We start from the raw sequence: 7,647 nt of genomic DNA on the forward strand, positions 1-7,647 counted from the left end.
TTTTTTTTTTTTTTTTTTTTTTTTTAATGAAGAACGTATAAACTTCTCCTTGTGTAAAGGAGTGCCCAACTGGGACGCCATCAAGCTCTGAAATGATTGCATGCTACATAAACCAACTCAAACCAGTCCTTGCAAAAAGGTGAATTTCTTTGGAAGGCTATTGAAGTATTCCCTAGAACCGAGGGGCAGCAGGACCTCCCTGCAGACTAGAACAGGGAACTGGGAAGCGATCAGGTGCCAGGTGTGAAGAATTGATACGACTTAGCTGTTGACATAACAGACGGTTACCTGGTTATTCAAACATCAAGTATAGAGTAATCTATCTTTTCTCAGCGGGTTTGAATTGCCACATTTATCACATTAGAATGTGATAAATTTTCAGTGTGTGTTTGGGTCAGTTTCTGGTAAAATTCTACTCCATTTGCTATTCATGATTGTTACGGGTTGAATTGTGTCCCACAAAAGAGACACGTTAAAGTCCTTACCGCCAGTACTCAGAATGTGATTTTATTTGAAAATAGGGTCTTGGGCTCCTGGGTGGCTTAGTCGGTTAAGCGTCCAATTCTTGATTTTGGCTCGGGTCATGATTTCACAGTTTGTGAGTTTGTGCCCCGAGTTGGGCTCTGTGCTGAGAGTGCGGAACCTGCTTGGGATTCTCTCTCTCTCCCTCCCTCCCTCTCTCTCTCTCTCTCTCTCTCTCTCTCTCTCTCTCTCTCTTAAAAATAAATAAATAACTTAAAAAAAAAAGAAGATAGGGTCTTTACAGAGGAAATCAAATTAAAATTCGGTCATGAGGGGCCCCTAATCCAATATAACTGGTGTCCATTTGGACACAGGACAAATGTGCACGAAGATATCTGCACACAAATGTGCGGGAAGATAGCTGTATGAAAAAGGAGGACTGGAATGATGCATTTCTAAGTCAGGGTGACAAAGATTGCCTGCAAATCACCAGAAGTCAGGAAAAGGCAAGGAAGGATGATTTTCCCAACAGTGTTCAAAGGAGCATGGCCCTGCCCACGCTTTGATTTTAGACTAATAGTCTCCAGGACTGGAGACAATACATTTTTCCCAGTTCGTGGTATGTTGTTATGGCAGCTCTAGCAAACGAATATCCAATATAATACTCTAGTATCCAACTGTTTAATTATCATGGCTTTATAATATTTAAAAAGTACCTGGTCTTGTTAATCCCTGGGAGGATATATATTTTTTTAACTTTAAAAAATACTATTTTAGTTATACTCATGTATGAAAAAAAATTGGCCATACTATCATGTTTACATACACACCAATATTGGAAGCAGAATTCAATAATGAATCACTTTTAAATTTTATAAAGAACACACAAACATTAAAACACTGATTGGTTATAGAAAGCAGAGTGGAGAAAAAGGCACTAGCTATCATTTTCATTTTCATTAAAGAGCAGCACTCTCTGAGAAGAATCAAATCAATTAGCAATATTCATCTATATTGCAAAATAATATACATATAGAAAAGGTAGTGGTTGTACTGATTTTATTACTTTTGCTAAAGCCATTTTACCTTCCTCACACTCAATGCAAAGAAATAAAACAATATAAGGAAAAATACGTCCTCATTATTATCCACAATAAAAAATTCTGCAGGCCTGGGCATTTTATATAACGGGGAGCACTTAACGGCTCAAGTGGATCTAAGTACCATTTTGATTCTGACCCCCTGAATAGAAACTCATGCATATCTGGTGACTGGACTAACTCCATGGGAGCTGTGATGTACTGAACCATTTCTGTGGTATCCCCAGATCTCACTAAATTAAAAAAAGACCCTACACAAGAAAAGATAACAATCTGTCCAGAAATTATATCTATGAGCTCTTTCTTTAGTGGAAGGTGGGGAAGGAGCCCTTTCTTGAGTATATGGATACAAGCATTGCTGTGTCTAAAGATTGTTGGATTGATATTGTGTCTGTTATAATGAAAATAAGGTGTACGTCAAAACCACTGCCAGATTAAGAAACTTCCACAATGTGTCTCAATTCTTTGACTAATGGAGCAAGTTCCTTTTCTAGGCTGACGATGAGTCCTGTATTGGTGTTGCTGCTGGCTATGAAACTCACCACCAAAGGCAAACGATTGAATTGAACCACCTGATAGGTGTTATAGTAACAGATAATAATACTTTTATTTTTTGAAAGTCCAAGTTTGCTTCCTTGGTCTGTTGCCAGGGCAAAAGTAGATAAGGAACCAGGTCTCAAAACATGTTCTGGAGTATTATCATTGGCCACTTTAATAATAGGCTCTCCATCTCTATCTGACCCAATGATAACATGGAGCCCTTCAATACTTGGTAATTTTTTCTACAGGAATCGCTTCAGGTCATCCACCATGATGAACCCCTTTCTCTCGCAGGATCAATCTCCACTCCTGGTTTTCTGGGTTGCCGTGTTCTCTCAGCTGTGAATTCAGGGACAGCTTCAAAAACCATCTCCCTGGGAGGGTATTTTTAAGATGGGAACGATTAGATCCAATGTAAATGCTGAAGATTATAATCTAGAATATCATTTTATTTTATTTTTTTTAAGTTTGTTTATTTATTTTTGAGAGAGAAAAAGAGAGAGAGAGAGAGAGCGAGCGAGCAGGGGAGGGGCAGAGAGAGAGGGAGAGAGAGAGAATCCCAGGCAGCCTCCATGCTGTCAGTGCAGAGCCCGATGTGGGGCTCGATTCCATAAACTGTGAGATCATGACCTGAGCTGAGATCAAGAGTCAGATGCCTAACCAAGGGAGCCGTCCAGGCATCCCTAGAATATCATTTTAAAAATTAATTTTAATTGTTTAGAAAACTCATTGAAATATACTCTTGAAATGGGTTCATTTTATTGCATGCTGATTGTTCCTCAATAAAGTTGATTAAAAAGGACTGTAGATAACATACACCAGAATGTATTATATATCACAATGTAGCAAATGAAAACCACCACCATTGTGCTTTTTAACATATATCGTATGGTTTATGCAGACTGTGGACCAGAGCTCTGCATATATTTAAAATTCTTGTGGAAGTCTCACTGATTTGCAGGGCTGGGATGTTACACTAATATTTAGAAACAATTTAAGCCAGCACTCATCTACTTGTCTAAAATTGTGCGAGTGAATACATTCTTATACCACATGTGTAGGCCATTGTCAAGTACAGATTGGGTGAGGCGTAGTCTTAGCTTAATAGATCAGCTGGGTAGAACAGCAGAACATAGAACATGCTGAGTGTGACTATATAATGTCATAGATCATTTCCATATTTAAGTTTTTGTTACAGTTCTGACTTTACTAAGCAGAATGGCTTCAATATGGCACTGTAGGGCTCACAATATGGCTGTGCCTCCAGCAACAGCTAAAGGTTCATTAAAGCAACAGAAAGGTTACATTTGTACTGAACATTCAGTACAAAATAGATAGTTTTGAAGTATCTTGTGAATTGCCTCCAGAACAGGAACTGAGATTTCTAATTATTAAAAATGTTGTTGAATGTTTCAAGACATATTTGAAAAGTATTCTGGTTTTGCAAAACAAGAAAGATTTAAATTGGCTGAAGATAGTGTTCATCAGATCCCTCCTAAGGTTAACACTTCGTGATTAAGGAATCTGAATAACTGTTAGTGATTCATTGTCAAACCGAAAACTCCTGCTATCCCTCAAGCTCTGAGTCTGTTCCATTACACTGAGATAGGAAGGTGAGCTATCAAAACTCTTATGTATGCAACTATTTATGCATGTTAAGTGAGCTCTGGGAGCTATGGGTTTTGTCTACCTAGCACATTTCCCTTTCACTTCTTGTTCTGCTAACAGAAACCCTCTTCCCTGTGGGAAACCCATTCTTCATGCATGGGAGGGGCTGACCTCAGATCCTAGCTCACCACCAACATGGCAACACGGCCCTAACCTGGCCAATAAGAGTTCCCCATTTCCCTGGCCTGTAGTTATCCCTTCTGAAAAGGGCATGTGACCCAAGACTGCCTGATCAGGGCCTGTCCTTGAATTTTCCCCAGAACTTTAGGGGGAAAACATTCTGTTTTCTTCTAGGATCATGAGCTTTAACTATAGTGTAAGCCTAGAGCTACTGGGACCATGTTTCCCTCCAGCTCAGAGAGTTCTCTGATGATAAAGTCTACCCGAGGCAGAGCAGGGCTGAGAGGTGAAGAGACTCTCACGGCTGAATCACCTAAAGCCCTTGACTCTTCCTTATGTGAGCTGAAAGAAATGCTCCCCTCCACTTTTATCCCCTTTGATCTAAGTTGAATGGAGTTTTTCTCATTTACCACATAAAGATTACCGACAAATTGTAATTGCCTGATTGTGGAAATCAGGATCTGGCACCTGTGCAGCACTAACAACAACAACAACAACAACAACAACAACAACAACAACAACAAAAATACAAAGAAAAAAATTAGATGCTGAAGCTAGTATAGGACGGAACTATCTGTATTATGCAGAATTCCACAGTATAACTTGTTGGATCCGTCAGAGAACCTCAATCAAAATCATTGACAAATAACTTGAATTCATTACATAGAAAATACTGCTTTGTTTCCTCATTTTCTGCAGTAGGGTTTTGGGTAAAAGTTTCATCTGACAAAAGTGTCCTGTGTCAACACTTATTTGAAAATGACTGTGTTGGACGAGCTCTCACAGCTCATTAGCCTTGACATTTTGAGATTCGAATATACTTCTCCAGGTTGAATGGAAGAAAGATTAGGAAAAATATCACGGAGAAGGAAAAGTTAGTCTTATTCATTCATTCATTCATTCATTCATTCTTGATTAACCAGACTGTGTTGGCCCTCTGCTGGGCTGTGAAGCCAGGGAAGAGGTGCCATTCAGGAGAATGCATGGATTCATTGGAACCCAAGGCAGGGATGGATCCCTCAGGGAAAATGGCCAGAATAACTCTTGAAAGGCTAAATGGAGATGATTGAGATCCTACTATTTGTATTATTTCTTACCCAAGTTGCTCAAAGAACCCTTCTCACCAAGAGTTCTTTGGTTAAGGACAGTCATGTTCATTCATTCACTACTAGTTTTCTTTTCTTTCTTTTTTTAAACATTAAAGAGAAAGGAACTGGCTTCCTCTCATTAGCAATAGCGAGATATTTCTGAAAACTCTTTGGCTCCATTTAAACGCCAGGAGACCTTTTTGCTGTCCCTTCCATTTGCTCTTTCTCCAAGAAGACTTGGTTTCCCGCTGCCAGTTAGCTCTGAGGTAGAATGAGCCACAGAAATGCAGGCAGGAATGGCATGTTGAGCAGGAAACGTGGCATTTGTACAGTTGTCAACCCCCCCAAGGCTGACATCTGACTGTGCTGAATAACAGAAGTAATGACCATTTACAGAGCTCTGGCCATGTGCCAGGCACTATTCAAGCTCCCAATCTCATTTATTCCTCAGAAGAATCTATGAGGTAAAGATGATTATTATCCATGACCTCTCCAGGCTAAATTAGTCTCTCCCATACCCTCGTATAATGCTCTGTAATTTTCCCTCAGAGCACATACCTCAGTTTGGAATTCTATGTCTCCCCCAAGGGAATGCCAACTTAACAATGTCAGGACCTCTGCCCATTAATTATGGATGCCCAGACCTAACACAATGCCTGACATGTAGCAGGCACTTCAAAAACATTTTCTGAATAAATGAATCCTCATTCAATATGGACAAATTAAAGCTCAGAGAGGTTCAGTATTTTGCTGAAGATTGCACATCTAGCAAGTCATGTGGCCTGTGTTGGGACCTGTGTTCTTATCACTTTGCCTCTCAGGAGGGAAGCCTGCTTTCCAGGCTTCCTGTGTGACGCCTGCTTTAGGCAGGGAAGCAATGTGCCCAGTGTAGCTTAACAGCAATGTTGTGTTATTTGAGTAACCAGGGTGAGAATCTTGCACCAGTTGATGAGAACCTGTAGGACTGGAGGGGAAAGACTAGACTGGCTGGCATCATTGTGAAGGAGAAGTTGGCTTTCAATACTCATGCATGGGTAGACTCTGATGTTTGACTTAAGTTGTTTCTGGAAGACATTCACCTAATATATCATTTCCCCCCAAAGTACTTGAATCGTTGGAGACAAGTATTTAAATTGGAGGAGTGGGTGTCTTGAGTTGAGATATCTTATTAGCTGATTACCAAATCATATCTTAGTAGAGGTAATGTAGACCTTCTCCTACCTGATGTCCATTTAACAGTTTTTCCAGAAGGGCTGGATGATGTGTCTATATCTGCACTCTTTTTTTCTCTAGTTAGCCCTGAAGATACACTAAATAATCATGGCTATTGCCTCCTTTATAGAATGAGATTCTTTTTCTCCCGTCATTGTATTTTTACCAAGAGGGAATAATGTTTGTTTCCAAACCTATCCAGCTGATTATACTTAATGCACTTGATTACCAATAAATATTTTCACAAATGTTAAAAAGTGATGAAACAGGACTGCAGGTGAGGGGTTGTTTTTATGAAAATGAAGATGAATGTTTCAAAAAAAAAGAGTAATGAGATGCTTAAAAATAACTGCATTAAAATAGTTGTGGTATAGAAAAACTTTAAAATTCTGCAATCAGATTTCTTACAAGCATCTTTGACTTCTTATTCCATTTTAAAGAAACAGAAATAGGATAGTTTAGATAATGTTAAATGGCTATGATTTTTGCCAGAAAGAAAAAAATGGAACTTTGACCAGCAGATCAATATTCAAGGAAAAACCCTTGGCTCAAACATGGCAACATTGGGTTAGTTTTCTTTCCTTCTCCTTTTTTAACAATAAAAAGAAATGAACTGTTTTCCTTTGAGTAGCAATAGCAGATTGTCTCAGGAATTTTTGTGTGCTTTTTGTTTTTTAAGTTAAAATACTCAAGGTATGCATGCATCATTTTAAAAAGATGACTCCCTACTTTAACCATCTTTTTAAAAAAAATTTTTTAACGTTTATTTATTTTTGAGACAGAGACAGACAGAGCATGAACGGGGGAGGGTCAGAGAGAGAGGGAGACACAGAATCCGAAACAGGCCCCAGACTCTGAGCTGTCAGCACAGAGCCCAAGGTGGGGCTCGAACTCACGGACCGCGAGACCATGACCTGAGCTGAAGTTGGACACTTAACCGACTGAGCCACCCAGGCGCCCCTAACCATCTTTTTTGATTGACAGTCTCTGGAATCATTCAGGCAATAGGGTCTCTATTGTATATATAAAGTTTTATAAGAGATCTTCAGATCCTTCCAAGATGGTGAATTAGCACAGGCTTCAGTCTCTTCTTGTGAAAACCAAGCTTCAATCAATTCTGGACAAATTATAGAGGAAAGCATGGAATATAAGAAATACAAAATGAAACCCCAAACAAACCAATAGCAACTAACCAACCAAACATAGAGGCAACCAAGTTCTGCTCTTGGGAGATAGACCCCTGTTTTGAACTATATGTTGGGGCTGGGGTGGTTGGGGGATGAGATGGCTATAGCCTGGGGCAAAGAGCGATAGGCTCAGGTAAGTTAGAATTAGCTAGCTAGGGTGCTCCAGAGTTCTGGACCCGTAGGAACTGATTGAGGTAATAAGTATTTGATACTCTTTTAAGCTGCTAAATTTTGGGGGTTATCTGCAATGGCTATGAATATACTGTCTTG

The 7,647-nt window shown here is 39.5% G+C and overlaps 1 pseudogene; it reads right to left on the reverse strand.

Annotated features, from left to right (window-relative positions):
• Positions 1 to 1,954: 1,954 nt before the first annotated feature.
• On the reverse strand, positions 1,955 to 2,471 carry LOC132695454 (ragulator complex protein LAMTOR3 pseudogene; annotated as a pseudogene).
• Between the last annotated feature and the right edge of the window lie 5,176 nt (positions 2,472 to 7,647).

The sequence above is a fragment of the Panthera onca genome, chromosome B4, assembly GCF_046562875.1.
Source record: "Panthera onca isolate mPanOnc1 chromosome B4, mPanOnc1 haplotype 2, whole genome shotgun sequence".
NCBI lineage: Eukaryota > Metazoa > Chordata > Mammalia > Carnivora > Felidae > Panthera > Panthera onca.